The following is a 14,795-nucleotide window of genomic DNA, read 5'->3' as shown; positions in this document are numbered from 1 at the left end:
TCTGCCATCACTCCTGTTAGGTGTCAAACCTCCCTGACCAGGTCCCCACCTTGATCACCATTTTGCAAAAAATTAAAACTAGATTCCTCACAGAGAGTCCCATTTCAAACCATGAAGATTCATGGAGCCCCTGCTCTGTCCCTGGGCCCAGTCTGGGAGTCAAGGAAGAGGCAAGAGTTGCACCCCTGCCCCTGGGATAAGAATGTGAGCTGACTATGGGTGGGGGGCCCAGGAAAGGGAGGGTCTTTTTGGCCGGGGGTGAGAGGCTGGGAGCAGAGAGGAGCAGCTGAGCTTTGCTGTAGGAGTTAGAGACTGACTGTGGACCCCTCTGTGTGGACTCAAATGCCAGTTCCCAGCTGTGTGGCCCGGGCAGGTTACTTAACCTCTCTATGCCTCATTTTCCCTTCTGTAAAGTGGGGGCAATTGGAGTGCCTCTTGGGGGATTCAGCAGGGCCAAGCAGGGAAGTGCTTAGCATGGATGTCAGCAGGTAATAAATCTTAGTTCTATTCATCATTATATATGGGCGTATGTATCATCGTTATATTTGGGCTGAGCCTTAATAAAGGGGTACTAGAGGGACTTCCCTGGTGGTCCAGTGGTTAGGACTCCGCGCTTCCACCGCAGGGGGCACGGGTTTGATCCCTGGTCAGGGAACTAAGATCCTGAAAGCCGAGCGACGCAGCCAAAAAATAAAAAAATAAAAATAAAATAAAAGGGTACTAGAATCCGCCAGCCAGAAGGAAGGAGGCACAGCCTGGGTAAAGGCACAAAGGTAGGCTGAGTGTCTCTGAGCCAAATGGCAAGGGCATTAGCGTCGGAGATGGGGCTGCTTTTCAGCATCCTGGGCGCAAGAGGAGGCAGCAAGGGGCTTCCCAGCACACCCACCCTGGCTAGCTGCTGCTGCTTCTCCTTCTTCAGAAAAAAAAGCTCATCTTGCTACAGTATGCAGCAGCCAGTAAAAGCATGCTAATCTTTAACGTGTTAGCAAAACAGCCTCCAGTCTGAATATTGGCTCTTCCTCCCATCTGTGGCAGTTTGCACAGATTTTTTTTCGAGTGGCAGAATGCCTCATCTATGTGCCAGCCGGCTGCAGGCGCCCTCCACTGTCACAGAGTAAACCAACCCTCGCCTGGAAGGTGAGGACCAGACCTCTCGTCCCAGCCCCAGCCCCATCCACTGCCTCTGCAGAGTGTGAATCTGGCGGAGGGGCTCAGCACCCACCTCACCTTTGCACAAGTGGCCAGATTCGTGGATTCTACAGACCAGTAAAATTAACCCCCCAAACCAACTGGAAAATTCATGATTTTGCCAAGGAAAGCTATTTGAGAGAGAGAGAAAAGAAAACTACAATCCAAGATCTCCTTCAATTCAGCAAAGAAAGGAAAATTTGACATCGAAAGGAAAGAAGGACAGAATTAAGACTAAAAGGTTTTTGAGCAGATTTAGCTTTATGAAGACCCACCACATTGCCTTCATTTTTCTCCTTTGGGGATTAGAAATAACCCTGGAGAATCTATAGCCAGCGAACCCAGTGGGGGTTGGTAAGTCCAGCACCATAGGGGTGCCCAGTGGCCTGAACCTGAGCCATCTTGGCTGACCCCTCCCAGCCCACTGTCCCCACCAGAGAAACACAATCAAAATTTAGTCCTTGGGAAACATAAGTTGCTCCAGCTCTTGTCAAGTGGCAAAGAATCAAAGAAGGAATAAATAGCAATATTTTATAAGTTTTAAAATGTTATTTTAACACAAATACCAGAGCAACTCTAGCATAAATCAACAGAGACACACAAAAGTATGTTTGTACAAGAAATGTAATAAGCTGGTATGAAAAACAGTGTCAACTGGTGCAGATGGCAGAAAAAGCCAATATTCAAATGTATGCTGTTTTACTAGCACATTAAAGATCAACATTTTGCTACCTGCTGCTCATGATAGCAGGATTAAAAAAACACACAACACTCACATATACTCACGCGCGATATTCTAACCCAGAGAATGAAAGATCCTTAAAGAAATTGTCAGGTACTTTCTATCCTTCATCTGGTGGTTTTAAAGCTTCCGTGGTTCAGAGAAAAATTTGCATCTGAGAATGCAGCTTTCCTCATATCTGCCTGATGTTTGAGAAAATTAGGCAAGGAGGATGAGAAAATATCAGTGCTGCAACCCTTAACGCCCTTCTGGATTAGTAACAGGAACAGCGAGGACAGAGCTACCCTAAATGCAAGCTGACTCTGCTTCCCTCTCCGTGTACAGCGCAGGCTATTTTCAAGGTGTTTCCTCAGGCACTGTAGCTCTGGGAGCCCCCAAAGAATTCTATGAAGTGGGCAAGCTTAGGAACATTAGCCCCACACTGCGGCTGGGCAAACTAAGGCTCAGAGATGGTGAATAGATGGACAAGGGATCACAGAGCCTAGAGGAAGTAGATTAGGGATGCAGATGGAGCACATTACTCAGCAAGGAAGTTGCCAAGGAATTCTCAACTGTCTTGTGGTGTTTGCTCTGAAACCCAAGGATCTGAGAATCAGGCAGCCTGAGTTCAAATCCCAGCTCCACCTGACCTGACCTTGGACCTGACCTTGGATGCTCACATTTGAGCATCCACTGCTTACTCTGAGAAATGAAAACAATAAAACTGTCCCTGTAGGGGTGGTGTCAGGTCGGCAGGGGCCTAGGCTTAGCATGACCGGGATAAGCGGGGTCTACAGCGTAAAGCTCTATCTAGAACAGAAAGAGCACAGCAACCACCTGGGAGACAGAGCCGGCCCACAGAGGGTTTGTTTGGTGTTTTTAAAAGTTTTGAAACCATGTAAAACAATCTAGCGTTTTCACTTAAAGACCTAGAGTGCTTCTTATCTTGACGAATCCCCACCTGGCAACAAGCAGCCCGGGCTGTGAGGGAGAGGGCTGCCCTGCTTCCCTGGGTCAGCTGATCTGGGCAGGAAGCGTTGAGGGCTGGGCAGCTGCTTCCTTGAGCTCTCAGCCCCACTGCCGGGCACAGGCAGGGCAGGATATGCCCCATGGCGGGCTTCACAGCCCTAGTGGGCGCTGTGCTGGGTTGAATGATGGCTCCCCTAGAAGACAGAGAACCTGTGAACACAACCTTGTTTGTTAAAAGAGTCTTTGCAGATGTAATTATGTTAAGGCTCCCCAGATAAGGAGGTATCTTGGATTAACCAGACAGGCCTTAAATCCAATGGAAAGTGTCCTTATAAGAGACAGAAGAGGGGACGACATGGGGAGGAGACCACGTGACGACAGAGGAAGAGACTGGAGCGATTCTCCCCTAGAACCATCGGAGGGAACGCAGTCCTGTTGACACCTGGCTTTCCAACTTCCAACCTCCAGAACTGAGAGACTACGTTTCAATTATTTTAAGCCACCAAGTGTGTGATAATTTGTTAGGCAGCCTCAGGAAACTCACATGGGCATGGCCAGCAGCTCAGACACTCAGGGGCGAGTGGCCCCGACCTGTGCCCCTCTGGCTTCATCTGTGCCTGACCCCATTGGCTCAGACTCTTAAGAGGCTCCGGGGGCTCCCAGCACAGCCTGCCAGCCCCTCAGGACCTGGGCACTTGCTGCTCCTGTCACGAGTCGCAGCGCTCCAGGGCACCGGGCTCCACTACCTCCCAGCCCTGGCCTGGAACACGCTCCTTTCCCCACCCCCACCTCAGGGAAGTGGGCCCTGACTCTGACCCTGGCCTCTGTGCTGACCCGTCTCCAGCAAGAACTGTTTCTGCTTTCTAGGTGTCATAGCCCCAGAACCCAGCAGAGAGCCTAAAATGTATGGGTGTAGAGCTGATTAACGTGCAAATAAACCACTGTGCAAGCACTAGCTGAGCAGAAAGGAAAGGGGGAAAGAATGTGATACAATGCTTTACCCATTAAATTGACGAAAATGTAAATGTATGATAGTATCAGGTCTTGGAGAGGATGTGGGAAAATACTCTCACATGTCAATGGTGGGAGTATAAATTGGTACCTCTCTGATGCAATTTGTGGAACATTTTAAACGCACATGCTCTATGACCCAGCAATTTCACTCCTTTTTTTTTTTTTAATTATTTATTTATTTTTATTTATTTATTTATGACTGTGTTGAGTCTTCGTTTCTGTGCGAGGGCTTTCTCTAGTTGCGGCAAGCGGGGGCCACTCTTCATCGCGGTGCGCGGGCCTCTCACTGTCGCGGCCTCTCTTGTTGCGGAGCACAGGCTCCAGACGTGCAGGCCCAGTAATTGTGGCTCACGGGCCCAGTTGCTCTGCGGCATGTGGGATCTTCCCAGACCAGGGCTCAAACCCGTGTCCCCTGCATTGGCAGGCAGATTCTCAACCACTGCGCCACTAGGGAAGCCCCAGCAATTTCACTCTTCATAGCTACCCTGGAGAAATCTTAAACAGAAACCCATGCAATAACCTCACTGCAGCCCTATTATAAAAGTGAATGATTGGAAAGAGCCTAGATGTCGAGAGCGGATTGGTTAAATAGCCAGTGTGAGGTCCCTGTGAGGGAACAGGATGCAGCAGCGAAGAAGCATGAGGTATACCTCTCTGTACTGACACACCACTGGGCTGGGAAACAGTTGAAAAATGACATGCACATTACAAGACTGTGTTTTTTTATTAATTTTTTTTAAACAAAACCATCCCACAAAGTAATACTACCAATCATCTGGGCAGTGGTTCTATGACAATGTGATTTATAATAAGAAATATATATTTGATCTCTCCCCTTGTCTGGCACAGAGCTCCTAAAATTTTCTAAGTGTGGAGAGCTATAAAGCTGTCTTTTGTTGTGTTAATGAATGACTTTTGGAAGGCCCCTAGGTCACTAGAGGGTGAGTGCTGATGGCCAAGGGAACCGGCCAAGTGATTAGAGGGTTGGAACTTTCAGTCCCACCCCCTGACCTCCAGGGAGGGGAGAGGGGCTGGAGGTTGAATTAGTCGCCAATGGCCAATGATTTAATCAATCTTACCTTTGTAAATGAAGCCTCCATAAAAACCCTAAAAGGATGGGTTCGGGATCAGAGAGCCTCCGGGTTGGTGAACACGTGGAGATGCAGGGAGAATGGCTCCCTCAGAGGGAAACTCCGCACCCTTTCCCCAGACCTTGCTCTATGCATCTCTTCCATTTGGCTGTTCCTGAGTTATATCGTTTTATAAGAAACTGGTAATGTAGTAAGTAAAATGTTTCTCTGAGTTCTGTGAGCCGCTCTAGCAAATTAATCAAACCCAGGGAGGAGGTCGTGGGAACCTTGGATCTATAGCCAGTCAGTCAGAAGCACAGGTGACAGCCTGGACTTGTGATTGGCATCCTAAGTGGTGGGTGGGCGGGGGGAGGGGGCAGGAGGAAGGGGGGGGGTTGTGGGATGGAACCCTTACCCTGTGGGATCTGATGCTATCTCCGGGTAGATGGTGTCAGGATTGAGTTAAATTGTAGGACACCCAGCTGGTGTCAGAGCACTGCTTGTAGGTGTGCAAACCACTCCCCACCCCTAATCTCTAGACATTGGGAATTGGGCAAAGAACTTTTTATGTCCACAAGGGGGAGCAATTTTGCCCCCGAGGGAACTTGTGGCAATGTCTGGAGTTATTTTTGGTTGTCACAACTGGGCAGGAGCTGTTACTGGCACCTAGCAGGTGGAGGCCAAGGTTGCTGCTAAACATCCTACAAAGCACAGGATGGCCTCCAGAACACAGAATCATCGGCCCCAAATGCCAATAGTGCCAGGTTGAGAAACCCTGCTCTAAATGCAGAAATGTCTGGAAGGACACAAGTCAAACTGATGACAGAGGTACCCTGGGGGGTTTGGGTGCTGGTCAAAGAGAACTTTAATCCTATAGGTAATATGTTCACTTTATTTCCTAGAAGAATACATTTGTGTACTGTTGTGTAAGTGAAAAGACAGAGAGAGAGGAATAAAGGAGGGTCAGAGTGGACCACAGTGGACCTGGGTCTGCCTTGTCCCCCCGTGCCTCCAGGGCAGCAGTGGGGTTCAGGGTGGGGGGAGTGCCAGGGGCTCATTTTGTTACCACTGTCCCACACTCCTGTCCAAAGGGCCTTGGCCTGGGGCAGGCTGGAAGAACCCCCTCTGCCCCATGCAGTGACACTCCAGGGAGTGCCAGTACTGCAGCAACACCAGCCACATATTAGGTTTTCACTTTCCCATAATGAATGTGACTTTCAGCAACTTTCCTGAGTGTTTTTAAAAACAGCCTCTTTCACCAAAGCATCATTACCAGCAAATTTCTAACAGCTTCCAAACAAACTTCATATAATCACCTACAGCTCATGGTAACAAAGCTCCTCCATCTTCACAGGCAGCTACAGAACTCTCCTGACAATTAGCTGAGAAGGAGTGACATTTGTGGTGTCATTTGAATGCTCAGCACAGACTTCTGTTTCCAGCAGCTACCAAGACCTGGGGCTGGGGATGGCCCAGGGTGTTATTATTGTTTAAGCACCTGGTTGATACCTGAACTTGGCAGTGAAGCTAAGATCCCTTCAACCCCATTGTACCCCGGAAGTCTCTGCTATTACTCAGTTTGGTGTGTCACTACCAGACCTTTATCCTATGCATTTAGATAGATAGATAGATAGATAGATAGATAGATAGGTAGATAGATAGATAGATAGACAGACAGACAGACAGACAGACAGACAGAGACAGACAGACAGACAGACAGACAGACAGACAGATAGATAGATAGACAGATAAAGTAGATAGATTTGCAGTCACAGAAATTGTTTTCTGGGGCTTTTTTCCAGCTATAAATGGCTCCATATTGTACATACTGTTCCTCAAGTTGCCTTTTTCCCCCATCTTGTGCCTTGGAGGTCCTTCTTTGCCTGCCATGTACTATTATCACATTGTGTCCTGAAGCAAGGGGCGAGTGAGGGCTAAAATCAGCCTTGCTCACTGGCCAGACCTGGCTGTGTCAGCGCAGAGGCAGGGATGCGTCTTTGTAATTCACCTGCCGAGAAGGGGCGCCTTTCTGGGCTCCACACAGGTACCGCAGGGGCTGGCAGGTCTTTGAGTGCTGCCCTGTGCCCAACAGCAAGTGGGAATCCCACTTTGAGCAGCTGAACATTTAGGGGGTTTCCATTTGTTGGTCGTGCACAAATCTGCCACAAGCATCCTTGCCCTTGCCTCCTTGGGCATACGTGTCTCCAGGCAGACACTCTGGGCTTGCCAAAGCAGCCACAGAGTGGGTCTTTTTTGAGTCTCCCCCATCCCGTGAGGAAGGCAGCTTGGGGTACTGTAACTTGTGGACACCAAAGGGGACCCTGGGACTTTGCTGAAGTCAGCTGGTGAGTGAGCAACAGGGCTGGGACCAAGCCCCAAGCATTAAGCTCGCTAAGCTCAGGGCTGGAGCACAGCTTCTGAACAGCAGTCCTTGTTGTCCATCACAGTCCCAAGCCTGGGACCCCTGCACTTGGCTGCCACGGCCACTCTCTCAACCTAGCTCACCCCACAACCCCATCCATCTTTCTCTCTCTCCCTCTCTCTCTCTGTCAGTGTACCCATCCACAATCCACCAACCATTCATCCACCCACCCACCCATCCGTCCATCCATCCACCCACTCATCCATCCATCCACGCCTCCATCCATCCACCCACCCATCCATCCATCCATCCATTATGCATAATTCACTGAATAAATAATTATCAAGTACCTACAATGTACAAGGCATTATTCTAGGCACTGGGGACAGAGCAGTGAACAAAACAGTCCAAGATCCCTGAATGGAGCTGAACTTCTAGGGGTAGGGAGGCCACAATAAACAAGATCCTTTTGTAAAGCACTAAGTCCTATGAAGACAACACAAGTGATGTAACAGATAGGGAGGGGAGGGAAGTTAGGGAAGGACTTTCTGGGAGTGATACCTCCTGAATGTGGAGAAAGGACCAGTCGTGTGACGATCTGGAGGAAGGGTGTTCCAGGCAGGGGAACAGCAAGCGCAAAGGTCTGGGGTTGGAAGATGCTCAGCGTAGGCTGGGAATGGCATGAGCCACACCCGGTGGCTGAGGTGTGGTGCGGGGAGAGGACATAGAGAGGTCAGTGGGTCGGCTGGCCCAGCCGCAGCCATGCCTGGAGCTAAACTGGGTGGCAGTGGCATCAAGCATCTCGTCTTCGGGGCCATCCTGCAGCCTCCCCCACTCTGCAGTCCTAGATCGTGCTCCGCCCCACCCCGCAAGTGGTGCAGCAGATGGGGGAGTGTAATGTGTCCCAGCCCCTGGGGGTTCCAGTTGGCCTAGAAAAGGCAGAACCCCCCCTCACCCCCATCCACCCTCTCTCCCATCCACTGGGCCACTGCTCTGAAAACACAACAGCAACAACAGGAGGTCTATGCACAGGGCCCCAAAGGCTCCCTTGTCTTCACCATTTACGCATCCTGTGTATGGAGAGGGGAAAGCTCCTTAGGGTGAGTCCTGGGTCTCAGTCCCATATTCATAAATTCTTTCTGAAGAAGGGTGTAGCCTTCCACCCCAACCAAAAGTCCCCTTGAGTCCCCAGGCCCTGGACTTGAATTCTTCCCCCAGTGAGAAAAACTGGGTCAGGGCTGCATCTGCTTGAAACATGTTTGTTTGTTTTAAAACAATGGTTTAAAAGAATTTGAAAGAGCTGACAATGTTTAAAAATTGGGAGAAATTATGTTAAAAATTAAAGATTCCCTGCTTATCTGAGAAAATGAAAAGATGTGGTAATGCTGGGCTGGGCCAAGCCCACAAGCCCCCTCCGGACATCTGGTGGTTACTGAGGGGCGGCAGGGAAGCGTGTCCTCTGCAGTCTGTTGCGGGCCCCACCACTCCCCGCCGCCCCCGATGTGGGGAGCTGTGCTGCGGGACCACTCATTCCCCACGTGCACAGAGGTCGGGGAGCAAACTCGGGGCTCAGCTTCCAGACCCATGGACCTCAGGGAGGGGAGGGGCAGCTGGGCCTCAGTCCTGCTGCTCGGGAGCCCCCAAAAGCCCGTGCCCAAGAGAGTGGTGGAGAACCCCAAGGCCAGCAGGAGGCATCTCGGCATAACTAGAGGGGACCCCCAAATGTTCATGTAAGATACCAAACACTTTACATGATGCTGGGGGATAGGGAGCCCCCAAAGGACAGAAAATTTCTCACAGGCAGGTGGGATGGGTAACCAGAGTCACATTGCACAAAGTTAAATTAAATTCAAAGAAAATAAAGCAATGTATATCCCAGTTGAGACAAAAGGGTCATGTCTGGTAATAATCAAGGCATTCGCCCTGTTCTTTAGAGCAGCTCCTGTAACTAGAGGCAGCAGGGGGTGGAGGTGGTGGTGAAGGAGCAAAGGCCACACACTGACCATCCCCACACACATACACACCAACCCAACACATACAACTAACACCTCTGTTACAGGCTGAACTGGACCCTCAGAATTCATGTTGCAGCCCTAACCCCGGTACTTTAGAATGTGACTGTATTTGGAGATAGGGCCTTTAATAAAGATGCGATTAAGTTAAACTAAGGGGTGCGGGGTCTGATCCAATCTGACTGGTGTCCTTATAAGAAGAGGAGATTAGGACACCGAGAGACAACACCAGGGGTGCGTGCGCACTGAGGAAAGACCATGTGAAGACACAGGGAGAAGGCGGCATCTACAAGCCAAAGACTGAGGCCTCAGGAAAAACCCTGACAACACCTTGACTTTCGACCTCCAGCCTCCAGAGCTGTGAGACATCCATGTGTGTTGTTTAAGCCCCCCGGTCTGTGGCATTTCGTTGTGGCAGCCGAGCAGACTAATGCAACTGCCATATGTACAAGCACCAACCCCCCAAAACTGGCCCCATGTACACACACCCACACACATCCCCTAAGCTCTCACCAGCCCTTCGACACATACAAATGTACAGGAGCACACGTGACCCCCACACACACCCACGCCCCGTCCCCCATTTCACCTGAATGCCAGGATTGGGCCATTTCGGTTAATGCTCTTTTTATTTATTTATTTATTTATTTATATTGGAGTATAGTTGATTTACAATGTTGTGTTAGTTTCAGATGAACAGCAAAGTGAATCAGTTATACATATACGTATATCCATTCTTTTTCAGATTCTTTTCCCATATAGGTTATTACAGAATACTGAGTAGAGTTCCCTGTGCCATACAGTAGGTCCTTGTAGATTATCTATTTTATATATAGTTATGTGTATATATTAATCCCATATGATGCTCTTGATTCTTATTTGTAGTTGGATTAATTGACTCCTCACAACCTAATCAATGTGTGTTTCCATTTGTCAAATAGGAACCTAAGGCTCTTTCAAGTAACCAGCCATGATTTGTACCCTTGGAGCACAGGTAACACCGAGAGTGCCCTTCTCTTCCCACCTTGCTGCCCATGTCTGCCTGAACAGCTGGTGGCTCTGAGGTACGACATAGCCACTGGATTGTATGACCATTTTCAGAAACACTAGTGATGTAAGTAATAGATTCCTGAATGTACATGGAACTCTTTAAATGTTTTGTCGATAACTCAGAAGATGCCCCACCAGCCTGCAGATTCCTGGGGTCACAAGTCTATCCTCATGGTACTGTGGATGGGCACACATGCTGGTGAACCGGGAGTCCTGGTTATTGGAGTATCAGAGGAGGTGTCTTTCCCTGCACTTTACACAACTAGATTAAACTACCTGATAGTCCAGGGAACTCTAGAGATGAGGTATTCTTGATTCAAATATCAATACAATATCTTTTCTGTAGCTGGGACGGAAAGTGTCGGAGTCATGAAAACTCACATCGACATGGCTGATAGTTGTGAAATATTCCTTCAGCATCAGGTGGACACTTCCTCAGGGCAACCACCGGAGAAGGCCACGTACCTTCCAGGCTGACCGTCCCTGCAGATGACAATCCGAATATTCTGGAGCAGAAGACTGTGAGGCTCTTTCCAAGCTGTGGCAGCTCAGAAGCCAAGAGGGGTGGACCCCCCCTTCTCATATCAGGCTGTAGGTCTTGCACTTCCCGTCCCTCGGGTGGCCTCTACTCAGGGGCAGGGACACAAAAGCTGCAAGATCAAGTTCAGCCTGGTTGAGAAAAACGGAGACCAACCTCCAAGGCACACTGTATGTGCCATGGCTGCCTGGGCCTGCCCCCAACCCCTCTTCAAACCCCTCCTTCATGCATCTGCAGCTCAAGACCCTGTGGTGAGGAGATCTGCAACTCAAGGCTGTTTCTGGAGCCCTTGGATATGAGAGAAGGGAGAACCTGAACTGAAGTCGCCGTGGCTAGTGGAGATTATGGTTTTTCTTTTAAATTATTTATAAAGACATTCTCCAGGTGGAACAATAAAAATATCATAGATAAGGCTAAAGGCCCTGCTCTTCCTTTCCCTCACCCCGATGCTGCTATCTTCGGGGATGTCTGTCCCAGCACTGCTCCCGTGTACCTACGTACATGTATCTAGGCACACAGACTCATGCTTGCACTAAGTCCCAGGCCAGGAGGCGTGAACCTGCTCCTTCCTACCCCGCAGTGGGGGCCCCGAGTCCGCCTGCCCTGCCTCTACTGTCCATGTGCATGAGCCTGCCACGTGAGCATCCTTGGCGCCTCCTGGCATGTGTGGGAGAGTTCCCCTCCACGCGGGCACCGAGAGGTGCAAATGCTACCTCACAGGTGCATGCTTTTTCAATTTTAGTACATTCTGCTCAATTAGGTTTCAATAGCAACAAAATGGCTTCACTCAGTAAACACTGAGGCTGACCCATCTCCTCCCTGGACCACACGGAAGGTTTCTGCATGGGGAATGTGGTGGGTTGAATTGTGTTTCCTAAAAAGATGTGTTGAGGTCCTAACCCCCACTATCGATGAATGTGAACTTGCTTGGAACAGGGTCTTTGCAGATGTCATCAGGTAAAGCTGAGGTCATACTGGATGAGAGTGGGCCCTAAATCTAAGGAGAGGGAGATGTGTATAGAGAGACACAGACACACACACAGGCAAGTAGGCCGTGTAAAGACAGAGGCAGAAATTGGGAAGATGCAGCTACAAACCAAGCAATGCCAGGATTTGGGGGAGCCACCAGATGCCAGGAAGAGGCAAGGAAGGATTCTCCCCAAGAGCCTTCAGAGGGAGCATGGCCCTGCTGACACCTTGATTTTGGACTGATAGCCTCCAGAAGTGTGATGGAATAAATGTCTGTTGTTCTAAGGTGATTTGTTAAGGCAGCCCTAGGAGACTCATACAGGGAACGTGCCCAGAGTTGACCACAAGTCTGACTCCACTATTGGAGCACAGGCTGAAGCCTTTCTTCTCTTTCCCCAGATGAAATACCCTTGCACCCAGAGGGCCTATGCAGCTCTCAGCACAAGGATTCCAGCCAGTGATGGTCCGGGACAGGGGCCACATGACCCTGATTAAGTAACTTGCTCTGTGTCCCGCACAAGGGGTAGCCTCTCTGCTCAGGCTTCCAAAGGGAGCCCCACAGAGGTAACTCTTGGTGCTGACCCTCTGTATGGTCCCCTGTGCAATCTGCCCCTTGCAGCTTTGCCCACCTGCTGGGCCCTTCTCCTTGAGGCAGCCCAGGCTTCCCCCCAGGTCAATACAATCTCAGCACCACTGTTCCCTTTCATTCCCCCTCCCTATCCTCCTCTTCTATTTTAGAAAAATTTTAATTCACCTACACACACATTTCAGTCCTGTGATTCCCCTAGGCCTCTGAGGCCTGAGTAAGGATGGCACAGTGAGATTACTTCCCCGTTTGATGGCTATGGAAGCCACACCCCTGGGAGTGGGTGGTGGGGTGGAGTGGTGGAGGGTGTCTTCTGTGGAAAGAGGAAGTGCTGTCTCAGCTCTGCTAAGGGCCCCTCGTCCTGGACCCCTCATGGAGAGCCCAGCTGCCTGGCACCTTTGATTCTGGTGACTGTAAGAGGAAAGGTGGCTGAGAGTTGTAAGGATGGGGAGGGCCAAAGAAGATAGTAAAAGGAACCTTTTGGTCAGTGGTCTTGGAGTGTGATCATGGTCCCTAGAAGAACACTCAGGGCCATAGCAGTCTTGGCTCATCTCCTTGAAGGCTGAAGTTCAGAAGAGTCTTCACACAGCAGCCATGGACAGACAGGAGCCAGAAAGGCAAATCCGATCCTCCACCCACCAAAGTACACGCATACTTTAAACCGGTGGGGCCTGCCCAGAGACCTTTCACTAGAGTGCAAGGCCCTGTGGGGTCTAGACCACCCACCTCTCAGTCTTTCCTTGTTCCCATCTCCGTGCTCCACACCCCAGGCACACCAGTCTTTATGTGCTCATACCTGCCTCAGGGCCTTTGCACATGCCGTTCTCGCTGTTGTCTGGAATCCTCTTCACTCCCTCTTCAGGGTAATTCCTGCACATTCTTCAGGTCTCAGCTCAAAGCTCACTTCCATAGGAAGCCTTCCCTGACATTCTCCCTTTTCCCCAGAGCAGCTCAGATCTCCCCTTAAGGGCTGTCATCACACCCCACCTTTCTCCATAGCAACACTTATCACAACTGCGATTACAGACAGTGCTAATAAAAGCTCTTGTTGGTCTTAGTTTGCATCACATGACCATCACAGAGCTGACCTTATATCCAGGGGAAAGGAAATCTGTGACTGGCAGGGCCTACATCACAGGTTCATCTTGAAACTGGGGAGGGCCATGGAGACAGCCCCACTTGAACCACTTAGATTAAAAGAAGTATGTTTCTCAAATGAGAATTACCCCAGGAAGGGGCAACTGCTGCCAGCTAAGCAAGAACAACTTCCACCCCTAGTGAAGGCTGAGGCACCCTGCCTCTGCACCCACATCTCTGCAGGCCTGTCCAGGGTAGAAGACAGGCAGGGAGAGCCCAGCTCTTGCTCAGGTTGGAGCTGCTAGATGACACCATGGGCTCCACCAGGAGGCAGTACGCGAGTGGTACAGGAGGGAAACAGCAGAGGCTCTAGACTGCCCCATCAGAGGTGCCAGAGCCCTGTCCCTGCCAGGCGCAGTTCTCTCCACGCAGGGGACAGCTGCTGAGCCAGGGGTACAAGGGTGCACCCACCCCTGCTGTCACAGAGGCCACGTCTGGCTGCAAGGGTACAATGGTCAACACCTAAATAAAGCTTGGAAAGCAGGTAGAAAAAAATGGTCTGATGAGAATAAAGCAGAGTGAGGGGAGGGGGGCGAGGCAGTTCTTTTAAATCAGGAAGGGCTCTTATGAGGAGAAAGAGTCGGGCATGCCAGTATCTGGAGGATGAGCTCTTCCAACAGGAAACAGCGAATGCAAAGGCCCTTTGGTAGAAATGAGTGTGGCCTGTTCTAGAAGAAGGTTCTCATGTCTGGAGCACGGGAGTCCACGAGAGCAGAGGGAGGGGGCAGCAGGAGTCCTGGAAAGGAGCTGGGTATTACCCCAAGACCTGTGAGAAGCTGTTGGAGGACGTTCAGTGGGAGAGAAAGCCCTTTAAGTTCTGAGATTCCAGGACTCTGTGGTGGGAGAGGGGGTGTCTGCCGGGAAGCGCCCCAAAGTCTGCAGCCTTTATAAACACACAGGGCTCCTCCCAGGCTCCCGCTGCCATAGAGCAAAGTTCTGACGCTACTTCTGCGTGAGGCAATGGAGACATCTGCTGCATTGTAGACACAATTGGATACTTTTCAACATATTGCTCAGCCTGTAATTTCCAACAGCTCCATCCAATTCAGAGGGGCGGGTGGCACTGGGGGCAGCTTCCGCAGCAGAAGCAGGGATGGGGGAGGTGATGCTATGTCCTCCTGTGGCTCCCAGGTACGCCTGGGGTGCTGGGGGGGCTTCCCCCAGAGAACCTTCACCTCT

Source organism: Balaenoptera musculus, chromosome 19 (genome assembly GCF_009873245.2).
Source record: "Balaenoptera musculus isolate JJ_BM4_2016_0621 chromosome 19, mBalMus1.pri.v3, whole genome shotgun sequence".
In the NCBI taxonomy this organism is placed as follows: domain Eukaryota; kingdom Metazoa; phylum Chordata; class Mammalia; order Artiodactyla; family Balaenopteridae; genus Balaenoptera; species Balaenoptera musculus.
This window is presented reverse-complemented; position numbering follows the sequence as displayed.